We start from the raw sequence: 23,690 nt of genomic DNA on the forward strand, positions 1-23,690 counted from the left end.
GCTTCCAAGAAGAAACACAATGGTAACAACAACAAACACAGACTCATCAGCAACAACAGAGGGGCATCCATTTTTTCCCATGAGCTTCGTGACGAGACTTCCTCAGCAACCACGATGAAGATTGTTTCAATGAGTCTCATGTCTTTATCCTTAACACTGTGTTTATATAAGAATAGAAGTTCTGCCTTCAAAAATGGTTTAGAATCAGACAAGTGATCTCAGCCCTCCATATTTACCTGCTGCATCCAGCTGAATAAAACTACTGCAATAAGCATGAGTCAGACAGGATCATCGATTTGGTGTAAAACAGAGACTGTAAATAAATAAAATAAAGATGGACAACATGACAACTCCCCAAAAGTGAAGCCAAAGTTATTGTGATCACCACCTGGTGGCTGGTTGCCATATTTGCCACAAATCCGCATTTTGATGCGATTAAAACAGCAGGAACTCAGCTCCAAAGTCTCTATTTTAGCTTCTTGACTCGATTGTGAGGGGAAGGAGACACAACGCCCATCTTAATATACAGCCAATTGGTGTAAAATCAATAAAACAAATTCCTGAGCCATAACAACAAACACTTAAATTTGCACCGTGTATTTATCAAAAGTATCAAACTTCTTCCGAATATAAGAATTTTATTTTTCGATGAATGTCTGAATTGCTCATTCAGATTCTACTGTATGTTCAGAATCTATCATACAGAATCCCCCCTAATTATTTTGACGATTACTCTAGATTATTATAATGTGATAAAGTAGAATGGCTTTCAAGCAAATCAGATTGTCGCTGCCTCTATGCAGGCTTATCTGTGGCTGTGCTGACAAAGAGGAGGAACAGCTACTGCAGGCTGACTGCATGAACAGAAGGCCTGACTATGCATTATGTATATGTGTGTGAGGAAACCTGCTGTAGAGTGCAGAGTGCTGTATCCGCATCAACAGCCCCACGTAGCTTTTTTACTGCAGAGACAGTAACAGAGGATGAAACTGAAATTTGTTGTTATTAATATCAATATAAAATGATTCACCAATGAAACACATGCATATGCAACAGTGATGATTAGCTGTCAGACCAACTTGCCTGGGAGGGAATTACTGTTCATCAAATTATATGCACATTACATTAAGTAAAGCTTTTACTAACCCCATCAACTCCCAGAGGAAATCAGTTTTTGTATTTTAGACATGCTAGTATATCCAGCAACAAATCCATGGTCTTATGGTTTTCTGTTTGTTTCTGTTTTGGTGCTTCTCATTAAAGCTGCACTCATCAATGGCTTTGCTCAGGTTAACAAAGGATCAAATGACTGTGTAATGTGAATGGGGACAATTATAAACCTATACACGTCAGCTCAACAGAGCGATATAGCTTCTCTCAATTCTCTCTGTTCTGTTTTGGTTCACTCCAATCTCATCATTATTTTCAGATGTCGTAGACTTCATGAAATCCACTGATCACAACCTCAGGCACCAAAAGACAATCAGAGACAGCTAATGAGTTGGTGGAGACCAAAACTGAGTTAGGAGGAGAGTATGTATTTACCTTCACGAAGACATCAAACTTGGTCTTGTGTTATTATTTTAATTGAGACCCCTAGTGGCTGGAGTTACATGTTGTACCTTTAAAAATCCCTGTTGCTTTGCTGTGAACTGTTTCAATGTGATAGACAACTTTCACAGTAACTTTTTTTACCGTAAAGTGCTTGAATGGAAATAAACACATCCGGACTTTGACTCATGAGCCGATTCGGTCTGCAGCACATTGCATGTACATGGAACGGCAGTGAGTGAGTCAGCTTGTTGTTTTCTGCCTCGGGAGAAGAGATGTATGTGGGACATTTGCTGCCTCTGGGTCTGGTCGGAAAAACCTCTCACAATCCACAGTGCCCTCAGCTCCCAACCACACACACACACACACATCACTGCTCTGTATTCTATCCACAGCATCCTAAACCAAGTGTGTGTGTGCGCACGTGTCAGCCTGACCACACAGGGATGCAGGGAGTCGTGTCGCTGGCGTCGCACTGTGGTAAATTAGTACTCATGTTAGAAACAGGTTATTTTAGTCTCCGATTACGTCCGTATCAAATGATGGCTTAGCCTAAACACCAGTGACTCTGCCCATGTGTCCTCTCTTGGATTACATAGAGGAGGTTTTGATGATAATTATCATACGTAAGTTGTGCGAGTTTCTCAAACTGGTAAAAGGTTGTTTTTTTAAAAAGAAAGAATTTGTTATAGTTACTAGCAGAGAGATTTTCTTCTTTAAAGTATTTTGGAACAACAGATTTTCTCAAGATTTCCATTGTCCTTCTCCATCTTTCTACGAATGCCACCGCAGTTTCCTCATGCAGCCAGGATATGAGGGAGGTTAAATGCACCTGTGCACCACACCAAAGTAACGCTTAGGATTACACATGGTTCAGCTCTGTTATTTCTGTTGGAGCCCCTCCACCTATTAAAACAAATGAAAACTCCTCTGTACGCATCAGACACAGAGAGGGAAGAGGGTGGAGGGTGAACTCCACCCTCTTCACAAATGTTAACAACTTCTCATAAACCCATGTGCGTTTTGTCCCTGCCACCGTATCATTTCAAAAATACCAAATCTGGGTGTTGTCTGTTTCTGGTGAAACCACGTCACCGGGCTGGTTAGAGACACGGCTCTAGCAACTTCTTTGATAGAAACCATGGCTGTTTATGTTAGTCAGGGAGAGTTAGTGGTGACGAGAGAGTAAATGCTTTACCCAAATATGGCGCCACCAAAATAGGACATGATTTATACCCTCCAGTGTGTGAGTGTGTGTTTGGGTGTGTGTGGGTGTGTGTGTGTGTGTGTGTGTGTGTGTGTGTGTGTGTGTGTATATCACAGGGTTACAAAATAAAACCTGGGTTCGACAAGAAGACACGTGTGAGAGTGAACGTAAAATTCAATAGCAAGGTCAAACGAGTATTGACCACACTGACCTTTAACTTGCTGAACATCAGTGAGAGAAGATGACTCGCAACATTGCATCCTGGGAATGTAGGCTATGTTGTTCCCACAGCAGAGCCCCAGGAGGTCACCTAAATGATAAAATAAAAGTTTGTATTATTTGCTGAGGAACTGAGGCAAATATTTAAAAATGTTAAAAAAGGGTCATTAAAAAATAATTGGATCTGGGCTAAAATGCATTTATAATTCTTCTCTAGTCAATGCCCAACACCTCTCCTAAGTTTGTTGCAAATCACAACTTTATAAAGCTGCTGAAAAACAAATTAACAAATAAACAAGAATGGTACTCAGTAAAGCATGTACCTCCACCAAAGCCCAACAGTCCTCTAACCACATGTAGATCTGCTAGATTGTGATTTTGTTTGTATCTGCATCAAATGCACACACTCATAATGTCTGATTATTTTAAAATCAAGATCTTTAGAATATTCTCAGAGAAATCCATGGAAATCTCATAATCTCAAAATGTTAAAGACAATGAAAAAAGGAATCCTGGATACGGCCCTTTATCCAGATCCATGCCAAATGGTTTCCAGGGTTTGAATCAGTTCTTTCTTGGCCCATGTTCCATCCCTCCACCAAGTTCCATGGAAATCCATTCAGTAGTTTGTGTGTAATCCTGCTGACAAAGAAACAAACTATTGTGTTAATCGTAAATTAAAATTAAGACAAATAAATGAATTCTAAGAAAACCAAAACGGATGATGAACACAAGACCGGCTGTTCTACATTTCCCTCTCTCCTTTCATTCTGATTGGCACGCAGACCGCCGATCAATCTCTCCATTATCCTCTGGAACCACCATTGACAAAGTGTCTGACAGGTCGACTGAAAACAGCTAAACCCACTGAGAGACTGCCAAACAGTCTGTTTGCTTTTAACTGGCAAAGAAGAAGAAGGGCAGTGTTCGGTGTGTCAGCGTGTGCAACAGTACACGGTGGGAAAACTGGCACCGTCTGGTACTTACTGAGAAGATACGGGCGCTCCGTGTTAAAATCAAGGCCAGGTCCCGACGCACTGCAGAGCTCTCTCTCTGAATCAATTGCATCTGAGTGACACAAACATGTTTATGATTGCAATGCCACTCCAATAAACAACGTGTTCTACTTTATTTAGGGTGATTAAAACATCCCCATCTTGTTATCAACATCACTTCAACTGACGCCTTTTAATACAAACTGAATTCCCTCTTTTTGCACTTTGGGTCCCTCTAATTTCCGCTGTGCCACTTCACACAGACGTCTACATTAATCAAGGCTGACTTGAGCGGTTGTCGTGCTGGGGAGGAATGCTCCTCTTGACTCTCTTGGCGTTTCGAGGATAATTGGTACTGATTACCGCCTCTTAGTGTGTGTACTCACTGCTCGCTGATGAGGAATGACTCAAAAACACAGTTGCTCACACTCAAGTTTCAAAAAGAGAAACTTGACGCGATGGACGAGAGGAGCACGCACAAGTTTCCCACATTATCTGCTCCGGTGCATACCTGCAGAGGAGGAGGTTTGTTTATCTGAGCTGCAGTGTCTCTTAAAGACATTCCAGTGTGTGTTTTTTTTCTCACGCTGAGTGCAGCCATGGTATCTGGGGAGGGTCGTGGTGGACGTGCTTGGGGGCAACAGCCTCTTGGACTTTGTGTTGATAGTTGGTGCATGAACGGCCCGAAAATGTCTCATCTGGCCGCCACAATACATAGCACACATTCCTTAGAGACATGTCCAGACATGTTGGAAAAGACCCAGCGAGGATGTGCGAGCAGTCTCCCTCGCAGATTAGGGTGTTTAAAAAAGGGAATGTGGGTTTTATCCAACCAGCATGAGAGCGTTTTGAGGAGCAGGGGATTTATACACTGAAGGATTACTGTTGTTTTTCCACTGAGGTTTCTCTCATCAACATGCTGAATCTAAACAAAGATGCTACATGCAGCGGTGCCAGGTTTTAAAAACGGGCAGCAACATTAGGTTTTAAAATAAGGGAGCAGGATAATCCAGCTATCACAGTACAAACTGAAAAGAAAAACCCAAGTGTGGAGCTGTGGAGCTGTGCACCTCCAAAATAGATCTTATCAGCAAGGCTCCTAATGCCAAACAAGAATACTGATGACAGACAACAGTTTACTCTGTATTTAGGCATTAACACACACACACACACACACACTGTTCCCACACCAGTGCAACATCCCCAAAGCTCCCATTGTCAACATTTATCAGCACTTTTGGTGAAACCAGACTCTCCAGACATCACAGAGCTGAAGAGGTTGAGAAGAGAGAAGGACCTCCCTCTCTTCTTCCTCACACCCAGCTGACAGGGAGGGGCAGAGGACGTCTGATTTACACCCTGCAGGTGTCATGTGCACGCACACATACGTCCATGCTCGCAATGTCAGAACAAATTGGCCCCTTCAGTGTGTTTTACTGTTTAGTCAAAGCTGTACCGGCATGAATGGTGCTGAGTTAATTCTGTGCTGTTTAATGCTGCCTAAGAGCCTCGTCCTGTTGTGTAAAGACAATCAGATTTAGTACGCACTTGTACCTTGTAAATTTCCAGTGGACACCAGCTGCTATATATCAGAATGAAGTGCTGTGTAATATTTTCTCATGAAGTGGTTTAAAGAACCAGCGAGTCACAGAGGTTGTGTTTGTGTATCTACAACAATTGACTCCAAAACCAGTAAATGTCAACTTCATGCTGCCTGTGTATTCCAAGATCAGAAGCAAGGAAACATGTTCCCCCATTTGAACACTGGTGATAACAGTGAAGAGCTGTTCTGCACTGCACTCAGTTATTTACAGATAGTTTTATGTCCAACGATATGTTGTAAAATTGACCGTTTAAAGGATGAGACTTGCAATATTCTATTGACCAGAGCAATAAATTAAAGTATAAGATGTAGTTAAGTAGTGTACTGTGTAGCTTCTTTACTTTAAAAAATGTTTTATCATGCTTCTGTATTTTTATGCGGAAAAGCTGGAAAGCACATTGAATGACTGTGTATGATACTACAAATGAATTTAACTCACCTTGAGATATAAGATATTAAACTTTATATTCCTAAACATATATTGTGCATGTGGTTTATTCTGCCTTTTGGCTAGTTACATGTCATTTTCTTGGGTTGATTATGTTAAATACATACAAACACATACAGCCAAAATGACATATGTATATACTATAACCACTGTAAACACATATTTTCCTCCTAATTCAAAAAAAGGAGTTCAAATATGAAATAGCTGCATGAAGCAGGTGAGTTCCTGTCTGCTGACAGATTACAGACACTGATGCTGTGAAGGACCTGTTTGCCTGCATATCTGAAGTTCACAGGAAGCACAGACTGCGGGTCTTTTGACAGAAGGCCCACAGATAAATGCACATATGTAAACAAGCAGTATGTCTTCTCTGTGGAAGGTGTTGACTAGATTACGATCAGATTCAGAGACAACGTTTCATGAGAGATTGTTCAGATTGCATTGTCTTCATTTTGCAGCAATGCCGTCTGTCTTTCTGCGAGTCTGTGAACCAGTCATCCCACCTCGCTCACACACCACCTCAGAGTCCGTCTCCTCTTTCAGGTTCCCAGACAGAGAGACTTGATAAAGGATATACCATTAAAAAGAGAGAGAGGGGATAAGACGATGAGAAAGAAAGGCGATGGAGGGGTGTTGGGAGTGGGGGGGGGGGGGGGGGGGGGGGGGGGGGGGGGGGGGGGGGGGGTCAGGACAGTGCAGAGCTGAATCAGCTCCTCCTAACACCCATCAATGAGCTATTCTAGAGTTTCCCTTGGGAGCAGTTATGTTCTCAGGGCTCCATGCTCTATATAACATTCATAGGACAGCCAGCACTTAGTGACAGGGATCACATTACTGAGATGGGGAAGTACATGGTAAAAAGGCTGCAAATAACCCAGCATGTATGAAACAATAGGTCAAAGCATTAAGGCTCATTTATGCTCAACACTGGAAACGTACAGAAACTAGGAACTAAGAAATTTCCACAATGGCGGAAACTTTTGAAGAGAGACTTTGCGAGTTGGTAAGAAACTACAGTTACTCTACCGGGGTACAGAGCTAAACTCTACAGAGGTACGTTACCACAAACTCCACCACGGTCGCCACCGAGTTTGTAGTATTGTTTGTTTCAAGCTTCCTGAGAGAAAACTAATCGAGCCTGCCCCAAAACCAGCAAACATTCTGTATTTAATGTCTGAGTCCGACCCCTAGCAGATGATTTCTCCCATTACAGGTATGTGCAGTGTAAAAATCAAGATGAAAGCACAGCCAACGTGACCCTGAGCATGAATTCAAAGTTCTCATCCACTCCACACAGTTCGCGATGAGCTTTGGTCAGTTACTCAAACTCTTATGGAAGTATGTGGCAGTTATGGAGACATAGTTTGACATGGAAATATCCCTTTTTGTGCGTAAAGGCTAATGACCCTTGAGAAAACGTTGAAGCCAATGTAATTTTTGATAAATAGATTTGAACATCCTCGAAGAGAACTGAACACATGATGGCCCTGTGATAGTTTGTGTGTTTCCATGTGGGCAAGCTGGTGGGATGTTGTGTTTAGCTGTGTCACCATGTTTTTTCCATATGTCACAGAGACACTTATCTGAAGTAACACATTGGAACATATTGTCGTTCGACATCTGCAAAAAAACAGCTGTCTGAGTTCAGCTCCATCTTCCTTCTGTTGCCTCCACTTCAGTCCACTCATCAGTGAAACAATAGGGAGAAACCTGCAATAGGTCAAGGCTGTCGTGGCTGAGCTGACAAAACCGCCCAGAAACTGACTCATACGACTCAGACAGCCATTTCTAATTGGCTCACAGGAAGGAAGCCGATGAATACCAGGAAGTGAGGTTCACTGAAAAAGTCTCAACATCGGCAGTGGCCTTCTTGCTCACGGCATCAAACATGAAAAAAAATTCCATAGTCTGACTGCTGTTGCTTAGCAACCGTGATTACATTTAATCACTGGGAGACCTTTATCTGCTCGTGACTGCATCGTATGCCATGCCCTTTGTAGAGGTCAGTGTGTGTGTGTGTGTGTGTGTGAACTCAGTGTATGGTATCACTTGTTCTATTACCTACTATATTTAATAGTACTGTATTCTATTCTATCATACTCCATTCTAATCTACCATGAGGGTAATATTGGGGAAGAGCATACAATATGATTGTGGAATCCTGATATAGCTGTAGTAGGCCCACATTTTAATTTGGAAAGCATTTAATTCACTGGATTAACCCAAATTATTTGAATCCAAATGTCCTTGCACTTTAGGAAATTCAAATACATTTGTTTTGAGGTAAACTGGATCAATCCAGTGAACTAAACACCTGTCAGAAAACATTCAACTGTCTGTCTCGGTCTCCACAGCACAGCTCACAATCAGCGCTCCATCTCAGTTTTCACTCTTTCCTACTCTCCCTTTCTCTCCCTGCTTTCCCACCCATCACTGGTTCAGGCTGCCTGTGTGGTTTCTGCCTCACCTTTCTTCTCTGTCCTTATATGGAAACAACGGGTAAAGGCTTTTCTTACATGGCTCCTCTGAGCCTCGGGAGCGATATAGGGGAGAGTGGCCTTATTGTTCTTATAGAGGACATAAATGATTTATCACAGGTTTGATACGTGCTCATTTTAAATTCATCTCACATGGGGCGTTACTGTCTCTTGTAAGTCTTGTAATGGAGCAGATGAGGGAGGGAGGAAGCAGACGGAGAGGTGAGGATTAGCCACAGAGTTTTTAAATAGAAATTGTAGAGGAAAGGAAAATTTGATTAAAATGACAAAAGAAATGGGACCGAGATGGAGCAAGGGAGAAAGCAAGAGACTTTACCCTTGCTTTAATAAGACCATTATTACCCTCCATTGATTGGAATGAAACTTTAATAAAAATGTTAAACTCTGAGCTCTTTATTCTAAAGGTGTGCCTCAGTTCTATCAATTATTTTTGCTCCATGCTACCAAAAGCGTCACAGTTTCGAGATTTCTTTACCACGAGAGTTGCACAAGTGTGTGAGTCAACCTTTGTTGCTGTGTTAACGCTACAGTCAAACATATATAAACACACTGAGCCACAGGACAAAAAGAAACAGCTAACAAAACCACTGCAGTTATTAATCACACCGCTGATATGAGGAGACAGATGGCAGGATGTTTCGGTATGTGTGTATGTGTGTGTGTATGTGTGTGTGTGTGTGTGTGTGTGTGTGTGTGTGTGTGTGTGTGTGTGTGTGTGTGTGTGTGTGTGTGTGTGTGTGTGTGTGAGTAAGACAGCTGTGCCTTTCATACTTGCTTGACGTAAACCTTCCCAGGTGTTGCCTCCTCAGCTTCGCTATCGGGAGGCATGGTGGGCACTGCATTTTTCTGTGTGTGTGTGTGTGTGATTATCTAGATGTCTGGGGGCAAACAGACACTTTCATGACTGTGTGTTTTTTCTACGCTCAGGTTTCGGTGCCAGCGTACAAGCGTGCGTGTCGTGTCATGCCTGCGTCAAAGCGAATGTTCGCAGTAAATCTTGTGCCGTGCCTCAAAGCAGTTGGCACCAGGAGAGACAAAGAGAATTTTCTTGAAGCTGAAGCGGATCTCATGTGCGCATTCTTCTCATACCAAAAGCAGGTCAATACTGAGATTAAACTAAGAAAACATATGTCTCAATGTATAATTAGTCTAGAAGTCTCATTGAGGCCAACTACTGCAAGACGAGCAAAAAATAAAAGATAAGCAAAGGAAAGAATACATGAAGGAAGGAATACTTTATAAGGCTTTTAAAAACTATTGAATACATCTGATAATGAAACATATATTGTTTTATTCATTTTACTTCACTTAACTTTTGTTTTTTTCTTTTTCATAATGCACCCCCAAAACAAAAAAAAGAGTAGTAACTGTCACTTGCAGGCACCACACACACACACAGGAAGCGGATCACTGACTGATCTCATGACAGGAAGAGAGGAAGCAGGAAGTCAGACTGATATGCAGGAGCGACCCCAGACAATGAGTGACTGTTAAATATATCGGTAAGGACGACCACATACTGAAACACTCGTGCACACGATGCATGACTTGCCCTGGACTGAGTGTGTGCATGCAAATGAAACATGATTCATGACCAAAGAAATGCTTCATTGTTTGCTTTTATGCCGAGTCCCACAAATGAACTTTTTGCGGACAGTGACAATAAAAAACACACTTGGCAGATTCCTCCCACTATGACTGCAATTTATCATTTCCCACAAAAATGTTTTCTCATCAAAACAGAGTTAAGAGAAACAAAGGCTCATTCTGTGTAATGGGACAATACTGTTTGGAAACTAATGATGATGCATACTCGCAGACATTTATCCGATGGTTAATCAAAAGCAAGATGCACCGAAACACTACACTGGAAAATGCTGCACTTTGTGACCTAATTGATTTTTATATGTCCATGTGAGACTTTGACATAAAACCTGAAGTAAACTTATGCAGCAGTAGTTTGGTATTTCTAAACAATGAGTAACTTTCTGCTGCATTCCACTGCTGCGGGTCCGTCTCCCGAGGGACCTGGACGACACACAGCTGAGGATGTCCTGCTGGTGGTGATTCTTCCTCAGGGAGAGGAGATGAAAGGTCAATGCGTGATGGTATTTCTGCACCACAGATGGGAAGTCATTTTTCTGTGAGCGTGTGTGTTGTGGGTGCCACTCTAAGGTCGAAGCGAACTGACCAGTCAATATCCTCCCCCCGAAAGAGGCTGTTAGAGGTTAGCAACCATAACTGGGCACAAGAAGTCTGTCAGGTTTTGAATTTACATTTTAACAGAACTCCCAGGACTATGCACTTTCATAATCATACACATTTCTACCTGTTGAGTGACGTTTAAGTCACATACTTTACCTAAACACCCACTTTTAAAATTTTGAAATTGGCAACTACATCACATGAAGCTGGATTGCTTAACTCAACCAACATTAGTTTATATTTCTACGATGAAGGGATCATTGTTTTCACAAGTATCTCTAGACATATGCATTGATTTTTATTCTGGACCACACAGCACTGCAGCACTGTGCCAACTTCTAATTGGTTAATTCAATCAGCTTCTCCAGGGCTGATTATCATATCATCAGAGTGTGTCTCACTACAGACCCCTGAACTGCAGACAAAAACAAAACCATCTTCTCTGATTAACGCTCATCATTGTGATCAATACACCAACTATGTCTTATTCCATTATCATACATTAAGGTGGTGCAGCAGTAGCACTCAGGTTTCATGCCTGAAATCCATGCAGGGTATTTCTCTGTGGAGTCACCATGTTCTCCCTGTGTCTGTGTGGGTTTTCTCCAGGTACTTTGGCCTCCTAACAGTCTAGGGTTAGGGTTTAGAGTTAGGTTAATAGGAGACTGTGGATTTTAGATGTGGTTGTCACTGAATGGTGTACCCCGCCTCTTGTCCAATGTCTGCTGAGATTGGTCCTAGCCCTTGTTAAACTGTATAGATAATGGATGGATTCATTAATTAAAGGAATGTGTATCAAACACGATGGTGGTGTCTGACTCACTGTCATCCAGCCGGCATACCATGTGGGATGATGGCACATGGGTGGTCTGCTCTCGTCTGCAAATCTGGGCCACAGGTAAACCCTTTCAGGAATTTGTTTTGTGCTATTCGGGCCATATTCACCTCTCACAAGTGGCCCACATCCATGTGCAGTCTGGGATACGACAACAAACTGTAGCATACCTATCATGCTGAGATCAATCAGCGTAATAGAAAATTATATAAAGTAATCTCCTCAGTTCCATCCTCACCAGCTCTCAGGTCAACAATATAGAGTCAGAAACCCAGCCAACCGAAGATAACATACATTTTTCCAAATTCATTGTCTTTATCCCAAAATTCCTTCCAGGACTCTTCAAATGATGAGTCTGCTTTTTGTCTGCCATTGTTTCCAGTATTAAATCTGCCGTCGTTATTGTACGAATGCAGAGAGCTTTCCACAAACACCAGGCTCAGGAAAGCGTGTGTGTGCATGAATGTGTGTGGGTGCACAAGATTAATTCCTCTCCTAGAAAAAAGTGGATCAAGAAAGGGATCCTCACTGTCCTACAGCTGTTCCTGGATCAGTGATGAGTGTGATGATGAATCTAGTGGTCATCCCTCACCCCAAACACTTTCTCTCTGACACACACACACATACACACACGCATGCACACACACACACATATACACACACACACACACACACACACACACACATTCCCCTCAATACCACAAACAGAGCATAGCCAATTAAATAAGATGAGCAGCAAAGCTTGGGGTTACTGGAAACACACAAAGGGCTTTTGTAGAGCTGCCCCAACCTGACACACACTGGATGAATCTATGGGAAAAGACTAACCATGCATACATTAGCTACTATGTGGCCAGCGACCATTGTGTACATGTGTGACTCACAAAGGCTGTACCACGTTCTACATCTTTGCACTGTATGAGGGGTAAATCTTTCAAAACAACAACAGTTGATGCATGTGTGAAAAGAGGTCAACTTGCATATTCAAATGTCTGAGGACTCTTTTATTTTTGCCCTTTGTTTAAAAAACTTCAGGATGTGAAGCATTTTGTGTTGCACGGAGTTGACGGACAGAGACAAGAGGTGGAGAGAAATCTGAAGATATTGGTGGTGGGGGGGTGGAGAGCAAGAGAGGGTTGGACAAAGACTGACCCCTCACTCAGCGGAAAAAAAAACCACAACAAAAAAACCCTTTGTCCAGGCAGAGAAGAATTGTTATTAAATGAGACAAAGAAAGAGGAAAAGAAAAGGGAAAGAGAAAGAGGAGATGGAGGAGTGGGCATGTCTTGACTCATCCACACAGACAATAGTTGAATGATACAGTGTCTAACCTGATAATAATTCAACACAGAGAAGTCTGCTGTGAAGCAGCAGCGGGTTGAGGTTGGATTTTCTTACTGTATATCTGCAGGGAGTCTTATATATAGCACTAATTTGAATAAGAATTTCCCCCCCATATATTTATTCAAGAATGTGCATGTCTTTCAGTTAGAGAGACCTGTAATGCCCTCACTCAAATTGAGAAGAGTTGAAGCTGGAGCCCAGAAAAACTATCTGACATGCACATTGTTTGAGCACAAGCAAATTCAATCACAAGCAGGGGCTATTTGAGAGTGAGCGCAGCCGGACATGCTCTTGAATAGGAGAAAAAACTATAAATTATAACACATTCATAGTAAATGTGAGATAAATAGTTGTTTAGACAATATCATTAGTTTTGTCTATATTTCTCACAGTTTAGCTTTATAACTGTTTCCTATTGTCTGCCTTTAATTTTGAGTGTATTATTATTTTCATTATCATTTGGGTAACTACTTCACTTGATGTCCTGTAAATGTCAAAGGTAAAAATCTGGTTTGATATTCTTCACATATTTTATTCAGTTGGTTCTGCATCGCACAGTTTTATCTTTAGCCCCAGTTCTGTAAGTACACATATGTCAGGATGCATGCAAACACAAACACAAGCTGGCATGCATACAAATGAGGACTCTTATTTTGATGCTTTCACACACTCTACTGCCAATATTATGCTTCAATCCGCACCGGGCTGTGTGAAAATGAATAATTCAGCAGTGACGACAGTTTTCTTTTCACACCCACACACACAAACCATGTAAAGTATGTTGTCAACGGCCTTCAGGGTCAAACTCATCTCTATTTGATGAAGAGTTCAGGTGATTTAAAAATCAACAGACTGAACTGTGTAAGAGCTGCAAAGCGATTCGAAGGCTGAGCTTCCAAGAGAGAACGTTTCTGAGTGTGAACTCACTGACCTACTAAAGAACCTAACAGTAACCCTTATAAAGGAATAGTTCAACATTTAGAAATATACAACCATTTGCCAACTTTAGGGTTAGACAAGAAAATTAATACCATTTTCATGTCTTCACTAAAAATGAAGCTAATACCTGCAAACTGTTAGCTTAGCATAAACTTTAAGAAAGAGACGGAAACAGTTAGCTCTGTCCAAAGGCAACAAAATTGACCCAATAGCCTACCTGTCATTGTTATGACTGAGTATTAGAGCCATATTGAAGAGAATAATAAATCTTAAATTTAAGAATCAATTCAATATTACATGAATAAAGTTTTAACATTATGCAAAGAAAGCAGTAACTTTATGAGAATGAAGTAATAATTTTACTCTATGAGTCATTTTGGAGGGGGAATATCAGAAGATCAGCCTCTCATTTAACATGAAGCAAAAGATAGAACTTGAAAGCAATTACACTTATTTCTCAAAATGTTCCTCTATATATTAGCAGGTAAATCTAAGAAATACATTAGTTCAAGGACACAACAAACCACAGATTATTGCTAATGACTGAAAATAGAGGTGAAGCTGGTGTTCTGTTTACTTGTTTACTTCGTAGGCATGCTGTATTTTTTTAACCATGAGAGTGTGATATCAGTTTTAAAACACTGTAGAAAACACAACAAAACTTTGAAATCAATAGTTTATAGATTTGTTTTCCTCTCTCGCACACAAACATATTGCATTTTTAATGTGGAGTGTTGAAAACACATCGGGTCTCTTGGTCTCAAACTCAAAATCAATTTAGAAAAGAAAATCATTCAACGTGAAGTGTAGGTTCACTTGTTACATAACAACACACGGACATCCCTGCACTGTGTTCCTGATACATCTCCATCAGTGTTAAAAGTTCAAGAAAACACAGGAGGAGACATTTTCATGGGTTCTATCTGATTAAAGTGACATTTATGACAAGATGTTACATCTGTGCCCTTTAGAGATTTGAGCACCGTCAGATTTCCAAACGTATAACTGGAGAATCGGTGGGTCGTTCCCCGTCTCCTCTTTGATGGAGACAGCGTCAGTGTGGAATGCAGCTCTAATCATCACCGCTGGGAGAAAATGTTCAGGATGAAATATAATAACTTCACTTGGAAATAATTGGTGTTGACACGGTGAGAGAGAGAGTGTGTGTGTGTGTGTGTGTGTGTGTGTAAGGTATTTTTCTCAGGGATTTAACTAGTGTACTTTTACACCTATCTTGATTCATCCGGCTCCTCAGACTTTTCAGTTTATTCTGAACCAAAACAACAGGTGTAAAAGGTGCCTCTGACCAAGGCACAGACCAACTCACCAGATGTAGAGAATCACCTGCTGCGTTGCTCATGTTTGAAAACCAAACTCTGAAGAAAGTCCAGACCCGAGTGCAAAGACGTTCTCTGGAAAACAGCTTTAAAAAGTTCAAATCAGGGGGACTATGAATTTTAGGACAGGTAAGACTAGTTTCAGACAGTCTAACTTCACATATAATAAATAGTGTCCCAGATACACAGCAGTACATACAGCAGCTAAATTTTGAAAAACATAGGTTAATGTCCAGCGGTGTCTTTCCTAATGCGTTACCAGCAGAGAGATCTACTTTTCAGTAGGATGTTCACAGGATCACGGACTAAATGAGGATCGGCCTCGCTGAGAAATAAATAATGAGAATGTCAAATGTTTCCTGATCCATGAGACGTTAAAACAATTACTAAGACATTCTTTTCCCCCTCTTCCTAATGGCAGAGTAAGTCTCTTTGTCTCTGGATAATCTATTAATGCTGGAGGCCAGTGTTCTTGGACAGAGCCCATCTTCTGATTCAGCACTTCCCGTGCAGTGTTAGGAAAGCAATCACAATTGTCCCCGAGCGATGCGGTTTATTGCTCTGCTCGCTCGGTCTTATTTCAGATGATGTGAAGTGAATTGTGGAGCAACGTTCAGTTATTATCTGGGGCCAAATCAGGGGAAAGTTTTTCTTTCTATCCAGTCAAATTAAAATGTGTGTGTGTGTGTGTGTGTGTGTGTGTGTGTGTGTTCTCCGTCTGCGGAGGACATCCTTGCTGCTGAGGTTTGCACAACAGGAAGATCTTGTCGGGATTTTCTTTTCTTGACTCTTTCCTCCCTCTCGTCCTTTATCTTATCTCATCCTCACTGTTCTGTTCAGCTTATTATCTTGATTTCCCCTCCATTCATCATCTTGTTTACACACAGCGAGTCTCCACTGTACAATGTTACAAAAACAGAACTGCTGTGAAAATATCAATATGGCATTCGTTAAAAAGCTACAAATGTATTCCATCACTTTTTGGGGATTTATTGAAAATGTCTGGTGCATACTGGCCTCGCTTTATTGATTATGTCTGGAGCATTAGAGTAAATCCAGCTACTGAAAGAAAGCTACAAATCTGACCCATCTATCTACTTTAACTCAAAACCGAAGCAAACAGAATCATTATAAGTGCAAACAACAGATCAACATGAAGGCCTGGTCACAGCAGAAACGATTCCTCAGGGAATATCTGGGCTAGCATGGTCGCTAATAGGGACACATATCATTGTATTTGTACTATTGGCAACTATTCTCTTTAGAGGAGCAGTTTATTGTCCAACAGAGGAGATTAAATAAAAGTTGAAGGTGCAACATAGCAAATAACCTAATGCCTATTTACCATGGACTGTGTATAAAGATGGACAACATGAAGGCTCACCAAAAGTGAAGCCGAAGTTTTTCAGTTACCACCTGGTGGCCGGCTACAGTATAGGTCATAAACCTCACCTCCTGATGCCAAATGTCTTTGAAAAATGTCCCTCCCTCCATTCCTGTACTTTTAGATCTTTTAATCTTCTAATTTGTAACACCACCAAACTGTCTCACTAATGACTTCATCATGTTCTTGACATCCACAGGCACCAGGCAAACAGATTTTCTTTGTCATCAGTTAAAATTGCTCTGCCTCTGGCTTAAACTGCCATTTGTTCCCGTAACTAATTCTTAAACAACTTCCCAACGGAGCTTGAGAGAGGACGAGTGAAGACGTGGAGAGAAGACACACAAAGACTCGACTGTGGCCAAACATTTGCTTCTGAAAAGACGATGGCTGAAACCCCCCTGAACTGAGCACGTGCTGAAAAGAGTGAGAGAGCAGGAAAAACCTGCACCTGTGGTTTTTCTGTCAACAAATGACAAGCGATCAGTGTTTTCCATTGTGATGGGGTTTACCAGAAACACAAACTAGAAACCAGACAGGAATTTCTGGTCGCCCAAGACAGGTGCATATTAAGACAGCAGAGCCTCTTTCTTTTTCTTCAGTGCCCTATACCTGGCTGAGGTCAGGAGACGCAATATGAGACAAAAAGCGAGATAGACAGAGATGAAGATTTCTCCAGACCACCCACAACCACCCTTGGGATCCATCTCTCTCACATGAGAAATCAGAAAAGTGGAAGGGATCTCCTTGTCTCAGCAGTTGGCCAACTGTTTACTCTGTAAACCCTCTGTAGCTGGAGATAAATAAACATGAATGTAGTTTTCTGTTTACTAGCTGAAAGCAGAAAAGTCTCCTGGGAAGCAATTTTGGAATTCCCAAACAGATGAAGAAAAGCCTTTAAAACCGCCTCAGAGGATCTCAAAGTTTTTTTGTTTTGCTACCGTATTACCGTAGCTTTATTTTACATTACAAATCCTTTTTAAAGTTTGTTCTTCACTTGTACATTCCATGACCCGATTTGTCTCCCATCTCGACCAGCCTCCGAGCGTTCTGCTGAGCGCAGCAGTGCCGTGAAAACTCTGCTTTGAATATATTCCTGCCATTGTTGTGGCTTTCCTCAGCCTGCTGTGAATCTGGAAGCTGTTTGATATGTGAAGCCAAAGCGCTCCAGGGTTCTTGTGGTGGTTATTGATGGAGAAACTTTATGAATCAAGGATCAGTGAGACTGTGTGTGAGCGAGGACAGCACTTCCTCTGTGGGTGGATTTTTCTATTCCTTCTTATGCGAGCTCCGACATGACAGCTGCGAAAAAACAGGACTATGTCAGTTTTTCATTGAACACGTGTGTTATATTAAATTACATGTGTGTGAGTGGTGCTTCAGTGTGTGTGTTGTGTGTCTTTGGGACTGTAGCGCTCATTAAGCTTGGTTGGATGGTTTCTCTAACTCATTAAATCCTGTTTTGGCATGGCCCAGTGCGTGTGTATGGACCCAGAAAACCAATACAGGAGCAATATAGGGATTTGATTTACCTGGCACGAACTGAGGAGGTGAGCAAATAACAGAAGGTGGATCATACAGTATATTGTATTTTGCTTCCCTGTCGGGTTTCAGGATATATCCACATGAACATTTCACAGATTAGAATAGCACTCAGTCTCCTTAAATGAAATCAAGCAGCACCAAATTGCTCGCAGATAGATATCATAAGATCCCTAAGTCTGCCTGATATTTGTAATAAAGATGCATTATTTCTTGACATCACACAATTGTATGAAAAATGCAGTGTTATAGAAAATGCTACTTATATTGGTTGCAGAAAATACTACAAAAGAGAAGCTGCAATGGCAAAAATGAATTTACTTTGATACATTTTAAAATAAAAACATAGTGTAGCAATAGTCAAAGGAACAGTTTGACATTTTAGTGAAAACACTAAGGAGTGGGTCTATGGGAATAAGTGTATTTCCCAAATGTTTTTCTTAACGACCATTTAATTTAAAAATATATCCAAAGAAACACAAAAATACAAACAAGTACAAATACATAAAACATAAAAAGTATACAAAAAATGAAAAACAGCCCTATCCTCAAGATGAGGGCCAATGATCCGCACGTAAATTCACTGCAAAAGGTCCTTAAGGTTCATTAAAAGTGAATGCCAAGCCTCTGCAGCTGATTCCTTCGCTCCATGTAATTCAGCAGTAGACAACTCCAAGTACACAATGTGCAGGTACATCACCACCCATGCATGAAAAGAAAAGAACACATGGTAACCCATTTCCCCCCTAAATGTTACACTATTACTTATTTGTTCTACAAACAAAATTTACCATTTACTATTTATATCACATGTAATCTAATTACATTCCATCCCCAGTCAGTACTTATGGTCTATTATTGTTCGTAGGGGTCATAGAAGTGGTTTCAGTTGTTACTCACAGTCTATGAAACGTCTATGAAAGTTTAATTATCTTCTGTGTTGGATTCCAATGAGTGTTTCGTCCTCTGAGAGCTCAGTCTCACTCCTCATCTCTGCCTCCGTCAACACACATGATTATGAATCACCATATTTTAATTTAACTCCACACACTCTGACCTGCATTCACTGTCTGATAATAACTATACGAGAGCGAGCAGGTGCTCTCATCATACTAATGCACTGTCTGGTAATGTGATCTCCTGGGTGGATGGATTGGGAGCGAGGTGCCCCCCCCATCTCTCCAAATCCCATGGGTCAAAAAAAAATACGCCCGGATGAATTATTGAAGCGGTCATAAGTCTGAACGATTTATCATCAGCAGGTTTATTCTGATTACCTCGGAATACGTGTTTGTAACATTTCTGTTTTCTTTCTTTTCTCTGTCTTTTGCAAGAACGTTTCCCCAGAATGAATGTTCCTCCAGGGCAGTATGACTAACACACTGAGTTCACTGCTCCCTCTCTGATCTCTGTCTGTCTCCTTGCTGAGAAAAAAACAAGTGTCAAATGTGCAATAGTATCTGTGCGTATGTGTGTGTGTGTGATCGACCATCAGTGGTATAATGACATTGAGTGCCAGATGTGTCCCTGCTGCATTATAGATGATAGTGGCAAACATGAGGTCTGCAGGGTGTTTCCACATGAGCGTTCCCTCTTTGTTCGTCTCTCAGATCTGCTTTGTGTCAGCCGCTGTTTTAATGTTTTTCATTTCTTGATGCTCAGAACTTTCTGGCATACACATTTCCTTCAGGGTGAAACTGATTCGTTGTCGTTCATCCTTTATTTTCTTGAGCACGTGTAGTACCCGTTCTACACCTGCCTGTTTGGAATGGGCAGCTTTCATGTCCTGTGTTACTGCTCAGGAGCAACTTCAGAATTATTCCTTATCATTAGTGAGTTCACCTCAAACAGTTCTACTAAATGTGTAGGGCTTTTTATTATCAGTCTATGGTGCAGAGTGAAGTTAGAAAACTTTGTTTTCATCCTACCTGGTTTATCTGCTATGATGATTTTATTGTTAATGTGTTTCATAAAGTTAAACTGCCCTGCCCTGCCCCCATTGACTGCTACACAGCATGGCTCACCTGTTTATTAACTTCTTATTAATATTGAATATATCACATGTCCACATTGCACCAAAATTGGCACTGCACTCTCTCAGACAATTACAAAATACACATGATGAGTGTGAAACTGATGAAAAGATGTGTTCCACCTACTGCAGCTAAACAGACGTAGGTAGATGTTTTTCCCACACAAAATCCACTGACCAGCCTTAGTGTATAACGGATATAAATGTTTGCATGTATCACTGGTCTGTGTGTGTGTTTGATGTGCATCTTAAACCCTTAAGACTGATTGTAAACAATCCTCCCCTCTCCTCTGCACTCTCTCTCTCTCTCTCTCTCTTGTTTTAAATTGGTAGGCAGGTGTTTGGGTGCAGCAGAGGTTAATGCATCTTCCATCTGTTCTGTTTCATGCCATTAAAAAGTAATTGTGATTAATGCACGCATGCACATGCACACGCACGCCACACACACACACACACACAATGCCTTACCATGCCCATTCAATTAAACTAAAAAGGAAAATGAAAACGATTTTTTTTTTAATCTCTGATCACTTTCACATTTTATTTACACACTTCCTCATTCTGAGAAGACAACGCTTATATTCATGTTATGTTGTTCTTGTGTGTTATTCTTCCCTCTTGTTTATTAAAGCCTCAATCCATCCATCTTTTTTTATATTATCCATCCATCATATGAGGATGAGAGAGTATTCATTTGTTAAAACTGATGATGGTGATTACAATAATCATAATAATTATCTCTATAATCATGATCGTTACAGTGCTCGTGATATTACCACCACAGCTGCTGATAAGCAACGTGAAGGAGGGAGAGGCATCGGCTGATTTGAATGCAGATGAGACGACCTGCTGTGAGAGACAGTGGAAAAATGAGGACGGTTCTCTTTATGTTGGAATGTAAAATGTAAAAGTGGTTTTCTGATCGTGAGGCAATTGCTGGAAGGAGACACAACAGCCTTCTTCCCTCTCATGCTTCATTAAGAATCTATTCTGGTTTACACTGGTATCATATCTGTTGTGATCTGTGCCAGCTCAAAAAAGAAACAACCCTCCCTCATTGATTTCCTTTGCATTTAGTTAATATTAATGCCACGGAGGCTGTGTTTCCATCTCACAGGCTATATTTCCTTTGTGTGGTTTTGGAGTGAGGCCACTTTTAGCACACGGATGTGACAGAACGTTTCCTTTCAGGTGATGCTGTTGCTAACCATCTGCTTTTTGGTTGATGCAAAGCAAAAACAAAACTTCCATACCTTTATATGTGTGAAGGAAATTGTTGTGCACCAGGTCTGCAAAATGCTTCTCTACCTGGTTTCCTGAGCAGGTAAACAGCCTCATGCATTCTTTACTAAACCCTGGTTCTTTGTCTCTGTCTCAAATATGAGAGTGAGGAGTCTGACAGGTTCTCTGAAAACCAAGTTGACTTTGACTAACATGTGAGGAATTTTAAAGATTTGTGACCGAGTAGGATTTTGAGAAGCTGACAAGATGTGAAATGTTGCACATTCCTCAAACTGATCTCAGGAGAAAGAGAAAAGAGGGATTAGCTGAACCACAGTTATAAGTATTCCTGCAAAACCTTAACGTCAGAGAAGATAAGTGTTTTACATATTTAGAATTATTTCAGGTTCAAGTGTGATAATAGTGCAATATGCCAAGTTCAGACTATCACTTTCAAAGTTGTCAGATCTCTAACAATTTGTAATAATGTACATTTTGATTTGGTGTGGCTCATATTCAAACTTATAATTATAGATATGAAGTGAATACCGCAGGTCAAAGTTTGCTTTGCCAAAGGGTTCACACATAGCGGTTGACTATTGAAAACACAGCTTTTTCTCCAGTCTGGCATTTGTGTTTAAGATTTCCAAGATTTGTCATCAATAGGAAAGTCAGGCTTGAAATTGAGCAGTATCAACAAAGCATTAGTATCCACAATATATTAAGCAGACACTTTGATTTCCTGCCATGCTGTGTAAGTCAAATTAGAATTGCATTAGCGTTGTATATATATGTATGCTAAACAAAGAACTACCGCAGAGGAAGTGCTGAACCCTGTGTATGACGCACTCTGACACAGATGTGACACACAGCACTAAACCACGACCTCTGAACAAAATGAGAAGTCTGTCTTTCTTTCTGAAAATGTGACGTGTCTATTATTTCACATTGAAAATGTCGTTGTGAAGTTCTGTCACCACACACTCTCCCTTCATGCTCCTCTACTCTATCTCGCTCCATCTGTAAACCACAGATGTAACAAGTCAAGATTAACACAGGGGTGACTCACACCCAGTTTCTGACTTCAGATGTGTGTTTTCCACATCTGCTGTTACAATTACACTGCAGTCTGTTTCTACTCTTATCTAGTTAGTCTCTCATTGCCCTCAATTTGTATTGTGTTAATGTTGTACTATACATATTTTTCTCCATTCTCCTTATTTTTATATTCCTAAGTCTGTTCTTATAGGTACAGCATTAAAAAGTCAACTAATTTAAAGTATGTGCATGTAGCAAAGCTGAATTTATTTAATCAAACTCATAAAACCTTATGTTCTGCTTGAGTCTGACTGTTGCCCACCATTCTGGCTGTTGTGGAAGAAGACATGGAGAAGTGTGAGCCCATAATAAAAGATGAAGCTCTATTCAGTTCATGTTCTTCACTTTTCATCATGAAGGTTTTTGTGCATGCTAAAGACTAAATGTACTTCTACAGCTCTCTACAAGGCTCTGGAATGTATTTTAACCCTCTGTATTTTAACCTTTAGTTTTTTTGTCATGCAGCACTTTGTACTTTGTGTTAAAAAGTGCTCTAGAAATGATGTTAGTGTCAAAATGCAGGCATTATATTTAAATTGGGGGGGGGGGGTATTGCCAATTATAGCAGTATATGCGAGAACACATGTTGTATATCTAAGCCATCAAGTTGGGATTATGATCCAGGATCAGCTGCAACCATGATCCATGATCCATCATCCACTATGTGGCCACGAAGAGAGGATTTAATAAGATGATATAAACACGTGCAGACACACAGTCACAAAACACAAAAGCTCGGTTCGCACTGGGTTAGAGTTAGTGGAACTAAAGAGTCCACTGCATGCCTTTCACACATGAGGACTGCAAAACACAATTCCACGCTTGCGTCTTTGGCGTTTGACATGATATAAAGACGAGCTGACCTCCGTGGGGTCATCAGAGGGTGGAGAGACAGGGGTGGGTGGGGGTTGAAGTGAAGTCTGGAGTGAACATGCGTCTGGGAACCAAGTGTGATTCACACGCTACTCATCCCCACACGGCTCTGTTCCACACAGAGCCTCAGGCTCCGAGAGGGGGGGGGGGGATTGTTTGAAGCCCTCCGAGTTAAAAAGACCTCTTGTGAATCAACAACTCTCCAAGTTCATTTGCGCTTTTGTTTCCCAGACTCAAAGCTCCCCATTGAGACAAAAAACTAGTTGAAGAGAAATCACTTGTTCAGAAGAATAGATCAGATTTCAGCTTTTCGAGCATGATTTATTTAAAGCTGTTCAGTTTCTCAGGCAGAGCAGGAT

General features: G+C 41.0%; 1 protein-coding gene across 1 annotated transcript in view; it reads right to left on the reverse strand.

The window, feature by feature from the left end:
* tmem38b (transmembrane protein 38B) overlaps positions 1 to 15,262 on the reverse strand; it is a 30,484-nt gene extending 15,222 nt beyond the window's left edge. Inside the window, exons 1-2 of the mRNA XM_069513962.1 lie at positions 15,172 to 15,262; positions 2,970 to 3,616 (exon numbers count right to left, since the gene is read on the reverse strand). The gene's annotated coding sequence lies outside the window, so the exon portion shown is untranslated. The remainder of the gene's footprint in view (positions 1 to 2,969; positions 3,617 to 15,171) is intronic.
* Between the last annotated feature and the right edge of the window lie 8,428 nt (positions 15,263 to 23,690).

Source organism: Paralichthys olivaceus, chromosome 18, assembly GCF_024713975.1.
Source record: "Paralichthys olivaceus isolate ysfri-2021 chromosome 18, ASM2471397v2, whole genome shotgun sequence".
Taxonomy (NCBI): Eukaryota; Metazoa; Chordata; class Actinopteri; order Pleuronectiformes; family Paralichthyidae; genus Paralichthys; species Paralichthys olivaceus.